The 18,906-nt window shown below is 28.0% G+C and overlaps 1 protein-coding gene and 1 long non-coding RNA gene across 8 annotated transcripts in view; one reads left to right on the forward strand and one right to left on the reverse strand.

The window, feature by feature from the left end:
* The window catches only part of LOC123265694 (tachykinin-like peptides receptor 99D), a 128,747-nt gene that overhangs the window by 63,959 nt on the left and 45,882 nt on the right, over positions 1 to 18,906 (forward strand). The window lies entirely within an intron of this gene.
* On the reverse strand, positions 1,110 to 2,150 carry LOC123265700. Its single transcript, XR_006509636.1, has 2 exons — positions 1,635 to 2,150; positions 1,110 to 1,266 (listed from the first exon to the last, which is right to left on the reverse strand). It is a non-coding gene; the product is annotated as an uncharacterized LOC123265700 (long non-coding RNA).

Here is an 18,906-nt window from a genome sequence, read left to right on the forward strand (position 1 = left end):
TCCAAATTAAAGTTTTTATATTGATTTAATTATCTAAAGTTCTCAGAAAAAATTTTTTTTTTCATTAAATTTTTAAGTTTCTTAAAATTAGAAACGTGTGATAATTTTAAATTTCGTTTACAACACAACTTTAGAATCAATTAACTTACATATGGTCACAATCGTGCATACAAATTAAACGTAATACATAGTACTGTTCTTGAAGTACTTCCTTCTATTCTCTGCGTTCCATTGTAGCTCGTAGCCGTCTGTATCTGATATCAAAGCCAATTCAGTAGTTTCGCTGTGCAACATTTAATTTTAATTCTAATTCCAATTCACTGAAGCTCTTACCTGCTATTTTGATCACTGTTGAAAAATATGGTAGCTTTGTATTGATTTATATTTAATTGAGCAACCTACGGATTTACTAATCTATTTTTGGTAGTTAAGGGGAAAATTCAACACTAAGTTGCGGAGCTTTTAATAATTATAATAATTATTTAGCCAAGATAGTTAACATCGTAGAGGTTATTTCACAGGATTATTATTTTATGGTTATGATTATAATTACGAGAAATGAGAAGTGAGAGGGAAAAAGAAGGATAATGATGAGAAAATAAAAGCTGCTGGAGGTATAATGTTAAAAGTTTCATTGTTTTTTTAACTGCTAACTCAACAAAGGCTTTTAAAGCGTATTAAATAATATCATTTTTTGATTTTTCAATTTAAATTTTAATTATTTTCTCGGGGAAACCGAGACTGGGCAATTACTTTTGGCTTTTAAGTTATTTCTATATCTAGAAAGCTTTAAAAGACCGAGTATTTATTCTGAAAAGTTTTTTTTAGGGGAGTCGACATTTCAATATAATTTATTTCTTCTGAAGGACTTGATTTGAAAAAAATATTTTACGCTGTAAAATAATTTTTGTTTAATTTTAGAAAATTTTGGTCTTGATTTAAAATATTTATGACTCAATTATTAAAAAATAAATTCTTTTTTCAACCTTGTTTTGATGCTGAGGATGAACAAATTGATATTAATATTAAGGGGGTATTCTGGTCTAGAAGCCTAAATTTTAGGCATTTTTCAAACTAACATAAAAAAAAAATTAAGAACATTTTTACTATCGGTTTTTGTATATGATGTTTATTAACGTTTCAAGAATATAAAAAAAAATTGAAAAAAAAAAAAATGATAAATTGGACAAATTACAGGTCGGTGAAGTGGGGGCTACAAAAAAAACGGTGCACCCTGGTTGACATGATTCCAGCCCTTGTAGTGATCTGAAACAAAAAAATTTGAAAAATTCTCAATCTGTAAAGATGCCGCTATCGCGTTGACCTTAGTCAAAAAAAAAAAAAAAAAATTCACAAAATGGCGTCGACATGAAACATCAATTTTTTTTTACCCCCTTTTTTTGACCTTTTCGAATTTTTCAAAAATACTCCAAATTGAAATTTTTTAAAATCCAAGGCAGACGCGATAGAGAGATATATAAAGAAGATTCCCACCAAATTTCAAAAGAATCGGTCGGGTAGAACTTGAGATATCATGTCAACCACTTCAAAAAAAGTAGTTTTGAGAAAAACGCGTTTAAAGTTTGAGAAACAATTATAGTAGAATAACTCGTATAATAACATTCAATACTCACTTTGGATTAATCGGCGATTCCAGATCCATACATTGGGCCTTCCTCAACTTCATATTCGATGTTTTGTGAAGTTCTTTCAGCTAATCGAGCTGTTCTGCCTTCTTTGGAAGCAGCAGTAGCTCGTAGCTCAGAGCGCTCAATCCGAACTTCGTTACGTCTGATAGCAAATGAATGAGCTTTAGTACCAACGGTGATGCCCATAAGTTCCATCATTTTTAAGATGGGTAAATAACCTTCATTAAAAATGGCAACAGCTAAATAATTCGCAATTTGAATTGTTTGAGATCCAGCGTGAATATGCTTGGGAGCAAAAGTCCATATTAATGAATTGAGCGATTCATTGTTATTTTGAGTTTCGGATCCCAAACATTTTTAAGCAAATAAAAAAAACAAAATTTATTATTTCACAAAACTATCCACAGAGCACTTGTCTACTTCGCTTCAAGATTGAAACTAAACTGAACAGAATAATAAATGATAAACAATATCAACATTATAACTTTCGCATTGAACAGTTCCTGGTATATTTAATATGTATATTCCTAGTATATTAAGTATGTATAAAGGTATATATAGAAGTATAAAAATATATATTGAATATATATGAAGGCTTATGTCGAAAACAAAAGAGTTCTTGGAAAGAACGAGTGCTCAAGTCTTCCAGGAACTGCCACTGTTTATTGTGTGATTCGCGACGATCGGCCGGCTTAGATGCTGCGTCACAAAATCGACTGTATCTTCGAAAATAATTCGAATTTTGAAAAATCCATTTAAGGACATATTTTTAAGGGTCTAAACTTTGAAAATATGCAAAAAAAAAAATCGATTTTTTCAAATTTCTAGACCAGAATACCCCCTTAAACATTTTCGACATTTACATAGCGAATATTACTGTTTGAAATAGTAATTTCTTCCATGTAAATAATAAATTGTAGCATTTAAATGATACCTAAATATTATAAAGTGATTGTTAAAATCACGATTTTACTGTTTGAAATGGTAATTTTTTCCAATTAATCATTACCTATTATTTATTACACTTTACTTTTTTTCTACAGAAAAAAATCCAAATAATTTTCAGATGTCTATTAATTTAATTATTCTTTCACTTAAGAAAATTTCTTATAAATCATAACCACAAACCCATTTAATTTTTCCATCAACGACAAGTCTACTTTATTATTACTCCCAAAAATAAACCGAAGTATTCCCAAAGTACACAGAATAGACTAGGGAATAAAGTCGTAGACAATTAGGCAGGAGCAAATACAAGTATTGGCATCGTCTTGATAACATGATCAAGGCCTTGATGACAAGACACCGCCTCTCTCGCGTACTCCATTATTATTAGTATACCTTAACAGCGTTAGTATGCGTGCCGGTCCGTAGACACATCTTCCAATATTATGCATTTACTTGCATTAACAACTGGCGATAGCTATTGCATCATAAATAATTCACAGTGTGTACCTACACGTAATATATATACAATATATTACACCTACATAAACCGCAATCGCAATTGCTACGCAATTAAAAACAATTCAACCCTAAAATTAATAATAACATCAATTATCGTTGCTGTTATTATTGGCTTATTTATATTTCAGTAATATGTTATGTGTTATACAATATAATTATATGAATAAGCACAGGTACAGAAGGGAGACGCTAATAGACGGGTTTTATTATATTAAATTCTGTCGAGCCGGGAAATACAATTAATTTAATGGTAAATCCCATGTTAACTTCTGCATCTCTGCATATATGCATCTGCTTTTATGAATGTATAATAATATTAGATTATATTTGAATTATTATATATACAATGGTAATGGCAGACGAAGAGGAGGGTCTACTAATTCTTGTCTTGTACACTTTAAAGCACTAGACTAAAGCATCAGATTAACGATGTACGTGCTTAATTTATTGTCCAATTGTACAGTTGATATGCAAAGGAATACTTATATTAATTCGGAATTTAAGATATGCTTTCACTGATATGTTTACAAAAAAATCTATATTTTTCTCTTAGAAGATTCTAATTGTTCAAACATACATTTTAACAGTGTTTATTTATTTTTATTTATTAAATTTTGATCCAAGAGTAAGTGCTGCCTAAACATTATCATAATTAAATAAATAACAGAATGGGTACATATTAAAATATGTTTTAAACTTGAATTAATAATTATAATAAAAAAAAAAAAATAATAATTAGGATTATTAAAAATTTTTATTCAATCTTAACATGGCTTTGTAAGAAAATATTTTAGATTTTTATAAAAATTAAAAACTTCATGTTTAAGTTTAATATTTACAATATTTGGTAACAAAAAACACTTTCTTATATTTATTTTTATAACAATTGTTCTTAAAAATTATTTTTAAACTGTCGAAAAATTGAAAAACTAAACAATTCATTTGATTATTATATAAAACATGAAAAATATAAAAAAAATTAAAAATTTACAAAAGTTTCATACAAAAACATAAATTTGATTAATGAGTACAAAAATGAATAAATAAAAATCTGATGAGTACAATTATTTCCTACGCTTAAATTGCCGAAAGCGTTCAATATTCTTTCTTGAACTCCAAGGGTTTTTTTTCTTTTGACTTGGCTGCTAGGTTGAATAAGCATTTTTTTATCCGCTTATGTCAAAACATGGTTACTAGGTTGGATAGACACTGGATTTTTTTTCGCCGATGTCAGAATATAATCTATCCGTTCTAAGACTATTGACACCTTGGTGCACCTTGGATCCAAAGGGATTGATTCTTCAATCTCGTCTTCACCGTCAGTATCTGATTCACTTAAATCGAGATGTACTTTTATATCTCGTTTCATAATGATCTTTACTGACTTATTTATATCATCAGTAAATACATTACAGTAGTAGCTGCTGTCTAACAACTTCTTGAAGTTTTCTTCAGTCTTATCACTATGGAAAGTACTGTCAATTACTTCCTCATCGCTGCTACTATCGCTGTCACTGTCATCCTCAAACAAATAGTTCGGAAGGTATTCTTTTACGGCATTCAGCATAACTTCATTTCCCTGAACTTTCTTTTTCAATTCTTCCATACTGAGAATACACTTTTGTTTATTTCTCATTATTATTTGAACCGCTATATAGACTTTTCTGAGCATAGCTGATGAAAAAGACCAAAAGTCAAGCTCGCCATCAACTATCGCATCAGGTTGTAATTTTTCTATAATTTTGGCTACTTGAATTATTTCTTCTTCAGGCAGCCTCATTATGTCCAGAGCAAGCATTATTCTGAGTTTTCCCGACATTTTGAGTTTTTTTGATCAAACAAATAATTTCACAAAATAGCACTCAATCAAATCACTACACCAAAATAATTTGCAATAGAGTATCGAAAACTGTATTGAGCTTCAAAACGTATTGCACGGATGTAGTTTTTAATCAAAGTGGATCTTTGACAGAATTATTGGTTAATATCAAAAATATATTAACGATTATAGGCAAAATTTTCAACTAGTAAACGTTTGAAATAACTTTGAATATTACCGTCTGATCAGGTTGGAGTATGTCCTAAGACTGATTTTGAAAATAATTAAGTACAGCCAAATACCTGATCAGTATAGCAAAATTTTGCTACAGTTGAAAAATAGTATAGTTCAAAAATTTGACCTTTGAAATCCAGATAAAGTCATATCGAATAAGAAGGCTTTATTCAGGTAGGATTTAGCAATTAGATACAATTCAATTGAAAGGATAATTACTGAATGTACTAATAACTGTATAAGCAGATGGCGCTTGATGACAATAGGTATACAATTATTTATGACTAAAGAAAAAAGAAAAAATCTTTTCAATTAATATTTTATAATCCCATTAAAATAATTCCTGTAATTTTTCTAGTTATATCTCCGAGTCTAAGCGCCTACAAATATTTTTTTCTTTAAAATTTTTATGACATAATTTAAAATAAATAGACGCCATTTTAGTTCAAGGAATCACTTGATTTTTGTAAAGCGAGTGTAGAGCACAATCTCATCCGCTTCGCTTATGAGACGTGCAATTATTGGCTCAACGAAAAAATTGGTTTATAATAAATAAAAATTGTACACTGCAAATGAAAAATTTCATTCCTTACAGAATACAAAGTTTGATTAGGCGAGTATTCTTACAGTAAGAGTATTTACAGTAAAAATAATTGTGAGTAAAAGTCTGAGTCATTACTTGTATACACAGTAATACCAATTCTAATCCTCGTAAATACCCGATGCTATTATAGTAAAGCAAACGTAATGGTGGCGCCAGCATTAGAATCTACATATTTTCGTTTGTAATAATTTACCATTCAAATAAGAAAGGTCATTCTAAATGAGATAGTCTTTAAGCGTTCCGTCCGGTTTCTTGGAAAATAAAAGGCCTAAAGTAATTACCAAAAGTATTTTGGGCGCCTTCAGAAAAATTGAAAGTAACAGCAAGAATACAATAATATAATAAATTAAAATTTTAGATAATCTAGTCATAAATAAATTTCAATGTTAGATTTAATATTTTAAATAATATATATGGGGCATTCCATGCCAACTCGTTCTATAGCCCAGTCGGCAGGGAAATATTAGGCCGTTTGTTTACGACTTCCAATGCAAATGAGGTAAATTGCAATTTTTTTTTTTAAATACTTAGAAAAATATGTAGATCATTTTTACAAAAAAAAAAAAAATCGCGGAAATTCAATTGTTTAAAAAATAGCCTTTTTGCAAGTAGCTTTACATTGAAATATCTCGGAAACTACGCAAAAGTAGTCGAGACATGCTGCATATGAAATTTAGAGAATTAAATAAGGAACAAAATGAGCCAAACTCGATGTCTCTACGACCAATAGTTTACGAGATATCAATTTTTTAATTAAAAAAAACGCGGTTCCGCTCAAGCGCTGATAAACAAATAGCTGTATCTCGGCGAAAAATCATTTGATTTACTTTTTTTTTTTTTAATTAAAGCTATTGTTGTCCTCTATAAACAAAAAAATCAGCTAAGCTCAAAAAAATTTTTTTGAATTTATATGAATAATTTTCTGTTTTTCGAATTTTTGCATTAAAAAATAGTTAAAATTAAAAAAAAAATATTTTTTTTGCATAAAAATGTTTTTCCGTCAACATAGAATCAATACGAATAAAAAAAATTTTTTTAATGCAAATAAACAGTTAAGTTTAAAAAAAATATGAGCTCTGCGGGGATTCGATGTCCGGATTCGAGGAAGTGCGCGTGCGCCATTCCCCTCAAACCGTGTCGGAGAATGTTAGGGGAAATAATAATAATGTGAAGCGAATAATAACAATAGTAAGTGCTCGTCCAGATTTTCATCATTTTTATAATTTTTTCTAAGTCTTAATTAACTTTTGAAAAATCAATTTCACAATATAGGTATCGAACGATTCAGAATTTCATGAATCGTAAAGATATCCTATCATGTGAAGAACTTTTTTTTGAAAAATTTTTTCCGTATGTTTAAACAAATAGTTAATTAACAATTAAAAATTTGTTTCCATAATGTAGGTATTAAACGATTCAGAATTTCATGAATCGTAAAGATATCCTATCGTGTAGAGAACTTTTTTTTAATAAATTTTTTTTATTTGTTTAAACAATTTCGCTGAAATTTTGACACTTTTTTGTACCCCTAGAAAAAGGTTTTTATGAATTTTTTCATCCATCCAATCAGGAGATATGAATTTGTTAAGATTTCGGGGATTTTTTTTTTTTTAAATAGCCATAACTTGGTGGAAAATTGTCCGATTTGGGTCTTCTTTTTTCAAAATTCGTGTTTCCCCCACGGAAAAATTATGTATCCTAGAATATATGTTGGGAATATATCCTAGTATATATTCAAGGATAACTGCTGAGTATATGAAAATTCGCCGAAAAATATATCTTAGGATATATTCTAGAATATATCCTCCGATATATCCTAGAATATATTCTAGGGTATATTCTAGTATATATCCTAGAATATATCTTAAAATATATCCTAGGATATATTCTAAGATATATATACATGTGTTACGTCCATTGATTATGAACTAGACTGTAGATCTCAAAAAAATTTTACGTACAACGGGACACATACGAGCTCAAGTATATATATATATATATATCCATGGATATATTCGGGATATATAATGGAATATATACTAGCACATATATCCTAGCGTATATTTTTTGGCGAATTTTCGTATATTCCAGCATATATTCTAGAGTATATTCTAGGATATATTCCCAGCATATATTCTAGGATATATAATTTTTCCGTAGGGGTTTTTGACGAATTTTCTAAAAAATTTTTAAGAAAGTACAGGACAATTTGACAAAAGTCATTATTTAATAAAGTAAAATTTTATTTATTTATAGTTCACAAGTCACGGCAGTCACACATTAATGATTAATGATTAATACTATAAATTATTATTAACAGTTAGCTATCATTATTGATTATTGATGAGAAGTATCATGAATTTTTATAAATGAATTATTGAGTATGTCATGAAAATTTTACCGTCATTTTTTAGTTTAAATTGTAAAAGCAGTAAATGTTTTGAAAAATCTAATAGTTTATTTACACAAAAGTAATATCGCCAATAATGTATGCCTTGAATAGAAAGTTAAGTAAATTTATTGGATTGTCAGGGACAGAGGTTGGAAGGAAAATAATAAATAGAGACCGCGGGACAAGGATAACGAAAAGGAAAGGAAAAGGGCCAGGGACAAAGAAGATGAAATGAGGGAAAGAGGGAAAAAGTGTTGGAGGTTTAAAATGAAATCGAGTGTCTGACACTTTGACTCGATCGATTATTCACGTACGTCACATCACTTGTTGAGAGATAAGAGAGTCTCAAATGAAAGATGACACTGGATACGAGTCGAGTGAGAATAGATGAAATCGAGTATGTATGCTCTACTGGTACAAGCCCTTTGACTGAAAAACTCTGTCACTGTCAATTTATACTCTACTTCTCGTTATATGTTGTATATCTGCTATTAGTTATTGATATTTTTATTATGCTATTTATGAATTCTACATAAAATATGCAATTCAATCCAGGTTTTTATTACTACTCATATTATTATTATTATTGACAAAATGACTATATGAATTTTCTGTGGAGTATAATGACCTAAAAAATTATTTTCGTTCATAACATTTTCACATGCTATAAAAATAATTACATAAAAAAAAAAACAAACAAGAATAATAATTACAAATAAAATTTATTGAAAGATATTTTTGGCAACATATATAGTTTTGATTCCAAAAAAAAAATGTTCTTCTCTTCTCAAATATCACTATACAATTAATCAATATATTATCTATTTTATTAAGAGAATAAGGAAAATTTTGTGGCCAGTGTATTTATATGATAAAATGGGTTTTTATGGTTAAATTTGGTATCGTTGGAAAAGTCTTGATTTGAGTTTGTCTCTTTTCAAGGTTTCATATCATTCTCACCAATACTAAATTTATTATGATGAGTATTTGGACTGCATTCGAAAATGCTTTATCTCTAGATACGTACACAGAAAAAAAAATGTTCTTGAATCAAGTATATAATTTTGAAGAGCTTAATATTCTTGATTTGAGAAGAAAAATTTTTGATTTAAGGAAATTTTACTTGATTCAAGAATTTTTCGTCTCAATTTAAGACAATTACTCTCTTCAAAATTATATTCTTGGTTCAAGAATTTTTCTCTTGAATCAAGTTAATTTTTTTTTCAGTATAATTAAGAAATGACCTTGTATCTTGTGTACTGTTGACATTTTTGAAGATATAAGCTCATTCCGAAGTTACACTCATCGAGACCTTTCATTTGAGTACCCACATCAATTTTTCATATATTTTATATACATTATATATATTAGGGTGTGCCAAAATGTAATTTCCGTGAATAACCTTTTAAAATTGGAATTTTGAGTTCCGCTTTTAGAAGCAGCTGTGTTTAGGCATTTCCTAAGATATTTTGGGGTGAGACGATAAATTTGATTTTCATAGAATTTTTTAGCAGGAGATTCAATTGGGCACTTCCGGCCAAATTTTGAATTTTCAGCGGAAGTACCCAAACTAAGCTCCTGTTAAAATATTCTACGAAAATCAAATTTATCGTCTCACTCCAAAATATCTTAGGAAATGCCTAAACACAGCTGATTTTAAAAGCGGAACTCAAAATTTCAATTTTAAAAGGTTCTTCACGGAAGTTACATGTTGGCACACCCTAATATAGATGTATATATGAAAAATATATGAAAATGCATGTGGGTACTCAAATGAAAGCTCTTGATGTGTGTAACATCGGGATGAGCTTATATCTTTAAAAGCGTCAATAGTTAATAATGTACAGTGTAATTTAATATAAATTGAGAAATGATCTTGTATCTCGTGAACTATTAAAATTTTTAAAGATATAAGCTCACTTCGACATTAAACTCATCGAGACCTTTCTTTTGAGTACCCACATCAATTTTTTATATTGATAAATTTCACTCAAAAAACCGATTACATCATAAAACTATCCTGGACACAAAATGTTTCTTATTCTCTTAATAATATAGATTATTGATAATATTAATTATTTATGAAAATTCTTAAACCATATCCATAATGACGTCAACTATTTTTGATAGTTATTAATAAAAATAAATGGTATAAATGATTAATGAAAATTGATAGCATTAATATTTGATAATAATCTACCATTGATATCATTAATACTATCAAATATGAATGGTAGTAAATAATATTAATCATTCATGAAAATACATAACATTAATCATTAATGGAACCAACTATTAATGGTAGTAAATGATATCCATGTTCTTAATGATTGATTATTATTAATGACGTTAATTATAGATGAAAATTAATGATATCAGTGATGAATGAAAATGTATAGTTAATATAATTTATAGTAAATGTTTAAATAATATATAACATCAACTATTAATGATGAATAATATTTAATAAATAGTTAAGATTTGTCAAACAAGAATCATAAGATATTACAAATCCTGTAAATAACAAAATAAAATGAGATTGAGTAAAACAAAAAGACCTAAACATGGATGTAAAAGTGATCCTGAAGTGTAACTACGAATGAAGAAGAATAGAATAGGTCGAGAGAGCGCAAGATAGAAGAGTAAATATATAATATCCTTGATATCTAACAAGAAAGGTGGCTGGTTCTCAGTGTTTGCTGTTTACATAAAGAAGATCCTTTTGTTGCAACAAAACGTGAAATGTTCATCGAGAATTATTCTACGAGAGATTGTCACAATCATGCTGTCTAGTGTTTCCCTTCGTTATTATTTCCTCTGTCTACATTTTCGTTATTATCATTATCATTTTTATTGTTACTAAAATCCCTTTTGTTTGAAAATATTAGCGGTTTTACTAAAACTATTCTTTAATATTTTTTAAGCCATCGTCGTCTACTCTTCATCTTGTTTCAGATTGATTAATTGTAGATAGGAGAATTATTTTTTAAAAACTTGAGAACTTTAATAAAAATAATAATATTGAACTTGTAAGAAAAACCCAAAGTATGGAAAACTTTTAAGGAGATCCAAGTACCCTTTTAGTGTAAAGAATGTCTATAAAAAAATAATACGTAGAAATACTTTTGTTATGCATCTTAAAATTAATTTTTAAATTAATTAATAACATTTTTGAGGAAATTTCCGATAAATTTACTCGTTAAATAATTATTAACATTTAATTGACTAATAAAAAATATAGCACTCTGAATTACCGGTATATACTTGACAACACAAAAAGAGTGTCCCTAACCTTAAAATTTATTTATGTTTACTGTCTAACTAAAATGACTAAGATCTTCTAGCATTTAAAAAACCGCGGTTACTTATGCTTTGAGTAACTGCGCAAGCGGTGTTGCCAAGTCAAATACAAGACTTTAAAGAACGCAAGTTCCGAGAGATTTTTCATAAAAAATATAGAATATCTCCGTAATACGTTCGGAACGCTACTTTTTTATTGTTTTAATCTTTAGCTTATTATTTTTTCAATCAAATTCAATGAAAATAAAATTTTTTTAAAATCGTTAATTGCATTAAATTCTTAACCAAATACACGGCTGGTGGAATCTCCATTTTACATGTAAAAGTTACACTTTTCAACCCTAATTATTTTATTAAACATCCCGGAAACCTACTGTTTTTTTATTTTTTTATCAATTATTAGGCTACGTAGATTGAATTTACAAATTTTCAGGAAATTTTAAAAATTTGACTACTTTGCGTGGATCTCCTTAGGGAGATCCAAGTACCCTTTTAGTGTAAAAAATGTCTATAAAAAAATAATGCGTAGAAATACTTTTGTTATGCATCTTAAAATTAATTTTTAAATTAATTAATAACATTTTTGAGGAAATTTCCGATAAATTTACTCGTTAAATAATTATTAACATTTAATTGACTAATAAAAAATATAGCACTCTGAATTACCGGTATACACTTGGCAACACAAAAAGAGTTCCCTAACCTTAAAATTTATTTATGTTTACTGTCTAACTAAAATGACTAAGATCTTCTAGCATTGAAAAAACCGCGGTTACTTATGCTTTGAGTAACTGCGCAAGCGGTGATGCCAAGTCAAATAGAAGACTTTAAAGAACGCAAGTTCCGAGAGATTTTTCATAAAAAATATAGAATATCTCCGTAATACGTTCGGAAAGCTACTTTTTTATTGTTTTAATCTTTAGCTTATTATTTTTTCAATCAAATTCAATGAAAATAAAATTTTTTTAAAATCGTTAATTGCATTAAATTCTTAACCAAATACACGGCTGGTGGAATCTCCATTTTACATGTAAAAGTTACACTTTTCAAACCTAATTATTTTATTAAACATCCCGGAAACCTACTATTTTTTTATTTTTTTATCAATTATTAGGCTACGTAGATTGAATTTACAAATTTTCAGGAAATTTTAAAAATTTGACTACTTTGCGTGGATCTCCTTAAAGAAATAAGAATTCAATTTTTCTTGAAACAAATTTTCAGCCCCTTAAAAAGTTTCAAGTCCTAATAAACTTTCAACATTCTACATTCTGTATATTCAGTTCCGTATTAGGTAAAAGTTAGCTCTCGTTAAAGTATTGATAGTATTGGAGCCGAGACGTGTAGCAGAATGTAACCTTCAGTGATTTAGTGCATCGATTAATCAACAAAATGACTCACGAGTAGTAGACTGGTGGCGTATGTACCTACCTACTGCTATATACCTACCTACTGAGTATACTCTGTAGTGAGAATGCTCGGTGTACTGATGAATTAGCTTTTCTCAAGCTCCATTTGCCTACAAACTCTACCGTGCAATCACAAATTCTCATTCCAAACCAGAGATGTCTGGTTGTATTTCAGCTCCGATATATTTCCGATGTCCCATTCTTTATTTTTCAGCTTTTTTTTTCTATATCTATATCACTTAAACTCATTACACGGGTCCACCTTTATCAAACTAATTCCTTTAATTAAGCCTACTAATTCTATTTATTTTCTTGTAATAATCAGTTACTCTTAATAGGCTTTTATGCCGAGATATTTATCTTACTTTTATTTCCTGAATAATTATAGGGCATTTCCATCGCTAATGGCTTAAATGAGCCCAGAAAAAATTACATAGTAAAATTTATTCAGGCCCTTCTGGCTACTTTTTAATGTTTTTAATAGTATATTGAACTTCGAGGTTGCATAACATTATGTATCACGAAACATAATGTGAAAATGTAGAAAAGGTAACATTGATTCTACATAAATTTAGTAACCTTCATTGATATATTTTAGATACACGTTGAGCTTTTATGCGCAAAATGATAAGCATTATAGTTGGAATTATTAATTATAATGCATTGAATTTTTCGACATTTATAGCTTTTATTACTGTTTGAAATGGTATTTTTATCTATGTCATTGTTTAATTGTAATATTTGAATAATAAATATCGTAAATTAACTGTCAAAATCACGATTTTATTGTTTGGACTAATGATTTTTATCAATTAATTACTATTTATCATAAGTCCATTAATATTTATATATTTTTTATCATTTTTATTTATTTCAATTTTTTATAGTACGCTAAAAAAATTTCTACAAAGTAAACCAACATAAGTAGGTATTTTTTCAATTTTAAAATTAAGAAATGTCAGTGATAAAATTTTTTCGACTGCAGATTCATAATTTTGCTGTGAAGACAAATAAATTGAAAAAAAAAAGTCGAATGTTAACTCTATAATACAATCGGAAAATTATTCTTAAGAATGACCTTTCCATCTTCACTCGCAGAAATAGTGACTAATAAATTTACGCTTACCCTATTCATAATTTTTTAAGTAAAAAATTGCTCTATACTTGCTACCATTGACCAAATGTCAATTTTTTTATTGATCTTACAATTACTCTTTCGGATTTATGTTTTCTGATAATAAAGTTCCGATGAAGTTTCGTTTGAGATTTATGTTTTTTTGTGTTTGTAGTTGAACACATATCTTATAAGATATGTTTGTTGTCAATTTTTTTATTTTTTCATTTCTGTTATTGACTGACATCGCGAAATTGTCCGCAAAATATTAAAATTCAGACAATTTAATATTTTTGGACTTTGGTGTTAATAAATTAGTTTCAATTACATTTAAAAATTACACTAGCGAGTGATTAATTCTATTATGCGCCACATAGTGGATTTTTATAAAAACTACTTTTTCGAATTTTTTGGCTTAATTTATTGTAAATTTTTATAATGAAAGTAGTGTATATTATTTTACATACAAAAATTCGTTTTTTTTTTTTTTTTTGAATAAAGTAATTGACAATTAAAAATATTATTAATATATAATTTCATGCATATCCATTATACTTTCTAATTAATATACTTTTTTAATATGGGATAGTACTACGTTTTAAGAATAAAAAAATTGAAACTATTAAATAAAAAAATATATTAAATAAATATTAAAATAATTCACAAAATTATTAAATGATAGTTTTGATCGTATATTAAATTTTCTACAAAAAAATCTTCGATAAATGTAAAATTTCACTAAATTATACAGAATTTCAATAAAAATTGAAATTTTATTAAAAAAATTCTCACTTACAACTCAAAAAAAAAAATAAGACCAACTTCCAAATCTTATAAATAAACTTTGTTAATTACCCAAAAAAAAGACGAGCAGTAGAGACCAACAAAACAGTACCAGTAAAAGCGAATACAGTATTTCCAAACAAGTAAAAGCCATCGGACTTGGATTTGGTTCCTCCTGTGAGCTCAGACATCCAGGAAGTTGCCGTATTTCCGGTTGCCCGATAGCTTTGTGCCAGAATAGGATCCTCGAGCTAGACGATACGTTCTTCGTAGATATATATTGTGCATACAGCGACTATTGTACCGTGACCGTCTCATCCCAAGCAACAAGAACAAGACTTGCAGACACCACTGCCCTAACCAGAATCCAGTACAGGAGATTAGTATCCAAAGTGAGCTGTTCACTTTACACAAACCATGAAACTCTGGTCGGCGTTGAAGCGTTTAGAAGCCGCCTGAAGTCTGGATGTCGCACCAAATCCGGTACTTACCCACCACATGGATACGAGTTGAATTATTTCCACCCTCCTGCTCAACAGATAAAAATCGCCTCTATTTTTCCTCCCTCGTTCCTTGTCTCTCTTTCAATGATACAATATTACCCCTTATATAGCAGAGATCCTTCTCGCTCGTGACCGAATGACCCCGGGGAGTGTTCATCGGCTCCGAAAAAGAGAGGAGGAAGTTCAGTTAGGGAAGTTAGGGGAGTTCGAGTTGCATCGCGTGCAATCTCGACGGTAAGAGAATTTAGCTCAAATTCCCAAGTTCCGGTTTTTACTTTGTGAAAACTCCCTCCGAGGAGAATTATCGATATGCTTGTGCACTTAATGCTCAATCTCCTTAATTTAGACTCTTATTTATTATTTTTTTAGACATTTAACGTTTAATGTTAAGTGCATCAACGATAATCTTGACTTTTATTTATCTTTATGTACTTCCGGGAGCCAAAAACTCCCCGATAAATTCTTATGTCGATCTAAATTGGATTTTTGGCTTAAGGATGGAAGATACTACGCTATTGATAAGGACCTTCTTCCTTTTTTTTTTTTATAGATAATTAAATTTATTGTTGATAATGTCTAGAGTTTTTTTATATTTCGGCCGAAATTTGGATCAAATACAATGAGAAAACAGTTTGTTTGGCTCAAATGCGCAAATTTATTTGAAATAAATTAAAAATATATATTTAATGTTAACAAATTTCTTTTATTCAAATATATATTACTTTGAATCAAATACTACCTCGTTTTGGTTTATTTAACTGAATCAACTCATTTATTTCATTTAAATAAAGATTTGTTAACTATTAACAAATCTAAGTAAATTACGCTTGGTGTCGCTACGGTCGCCACTGTTATTTCTCGACGTGATTTGTAAAAAATAAATAATGAAAATTAACTCAGTTTACAAATGTATTTTGTTTAATTTTTGTAGAAATAAATAAAATAAAAAAAAATATTTATATATGCTTAGACAAATATGTATTGAAATAGTTAACTATAATAGACATTAATAATTATGATGCTGAAGTTAGCAGACAGCTGTCAATTTTTTTAATTTTTATTACAGATCAACGATAAAAAACATAGTTTAATGCACTTTTAATTTTTTTTTAATTTTTAGACGTGGAACTTTTTAATTAAAATTTTTTCGTGATAATTTTATTATTATAAAAGTCCTAAAAATTGACAGATGTTTGTTAATTTATGAAAATTAAGTTAGCCGTCATCTAAAAATTTTTAGAATTTTTTTTATTGAAAAAATTGTTACAAAAGAAATTTTTTTAAAAAACTTCATTCGTAAAAAACCTGAAAAATTATAAGTGCAATTTTAAAAAAATATTTTCTAGATCTAATTTAATAAATCAAAAAAAAAATTAAAAATTAAAAACGTCGACTAACTTTATAGTATTATTGTTAATTTCAGTATAATTAATAATTCCAAAAGAATTGCCCATTTAACCCCAAACGTTCGACATGTCTACTTTTACTACTTTCCTAACTTAAAACTAAAAATCATTGCTTTGAGTATATTCAAACATACCATTTATTTATAGTTAACAAATCTGATTTGGTTGAAATATATCATTGTTAGCACCAAAGAAATATTTGTTAACTATAAACAAATCTGGATTTCATTAGAAATACTGTAACTTTGTCTCAAATAAATCAATTTATTTGTATCAAATAAATATTTTTTGTGATATTTAAATAAGAGATTTATTTATAGTTAACGAGCCTCATTTCATTTAAATGAACTGATTTCTCAGTGTTCTTCTGGGAGTTGGTTTTGGATTAAGGAGATCCAAGTACCCTTTTAGTGTAAAGAATGTCTATAAAAAAATAATACGTAGAAATACTTTTGTTATGCATCTTAAAATTAATTTTTAAATTAATTAATAACATTTTTGAGGAAATTTCCGATAAATTTACTCGTTAAATAATTATTAACATTTAATTGACTAATAAAAAAAATAGCACTCTGAATTACCGGTATATACTTGACAACACCGCAAGAGTGTCCCTAACCTTAAAATTTATTTATGTTTACTGTCTAACTAAAATGACTAAAATTTTTTTAAATAATGATTTACATAAAAATTTATCTAAATTTTCTTTTTTTTTTTATAAATATCTCTTAATTTACCTTATATAAGTGTAATTTTCATCTAATCATCTTCACCGACATGAAGATATAAAAGTAATAAGTCATAAGTCATGTCATGAGTGTCTTTCACGCCACAAATTAATTACTTTTATAAAATTCCATTTCCCAGTAAGCTCCTCAGGGTCTAGTTTCAACGAGTAAAAATAAAAAGATCACGTTTTGTATTACCTACCAAAAATTTTTTTTTTTCGACTTCATACCTTGATAAGAGTCATAAATCTCTTAGACGTGGAGTCTTATCAAGAAAAAAAAACAATATAAAGTGTAACATATTTTTTTGACTAAAAATGATTTATATAAACTTAATAACACATATACTTTATTACATTATATTATGTTACTTATATGTATGCTGTTAATATCGATGTTAAGAATCTAGTAAGTGATTTTTCACTTTAACAGATTATTATTTGAGATTAGGGAAAAAATCAGTATCGAGGGTTCAAAATAACGATAATGATGTTTATTGTTATTGTTATTGTTATTTTATCGTTACTGTTATTATACTGAGAAGAGATTAAGGCGCTTGTATGAGAAAAAAAAAATTGAGGAGCAATTTGTGTATATATTTATGCATGAGCAGAAAATGTATATCCAGTCTCAAAAATAGCTATATACTAGTATTTCACACTCTTAACTGGCGCTTTTTTACTTTGTAATTTAAATGGGTGGAATAAATTTAAGTAGAAACAGAATACGATTTTTCACTTCCATCATCTACCCTTTAGCCTTCGCCCTCTGTTTTCGTCTGGATCGCGAAACTGCGGTAGGGTTCTGATTCGTCGGATAAACTATGGTAATTTCAACAAATGAGGGAATCGTCTGTCAAATTAGTCTCAAATTTTTCTCCTGTACAACCTTATAAATCACTTCTCTTCAAATTCATATTTATTTAAAACCAATTACACTTTTTTATATTCGTGTTACCGTTTAGTTTTAATTTAAATAATAAATAACGAAGCAATTTATAAAATCAGTTTTATATAATTAGTGTTAAAAATAAACAAAATCAGTGATTTAAACTGTTGAAATGATAGAAATAATTTTCTACATTCAATATCTATTTTCTTAACTACCCAATTATAAGTTTCCTTAAATACAGTTTAACAAATATTTAATTACACTAATTATTCAGGTGTAATAATTGCCAGAGTTTGTTCTCAAGTTTAAATTCTTGGATCTTATAATATTAATCGTATCTAAGATATAAATATAAATAGATTTAAAGGAGTTTATCCTGATTTAACATCCTTTTCATCGTTCCGTTTTATTTTTATACTTTAGAGTGTTTAATTATTATTAAATCATTATAATTTATATCATCCTTACACTTCATAAATTTTTAAAATTTAATAATGACTAGCAATCTTGCAGTCACTATGTGACTGCCGTGATTCGTGAACTATAAACAAATAAAATTCTGCTTTATTAAATAATTAATTTTGTTAAATTGCACTGTACTTTTTTT

Source organism: Cotesia glomerata, linkage group LG5 (genome assembly GCF_020080835.1).
Source record: "Cotesia glomerata isolate CgM1 linkage group LG5, MPM_Cglom_v2.3, whole genome shotgun sequence".
In the NCBI taxonomy this organism is placed as follows: Eukaryota; Metazoa; Arthropoda; class Insecta; order Hymenoptera; family Braconidae; genus Cotesia; species Cotesia glomerata.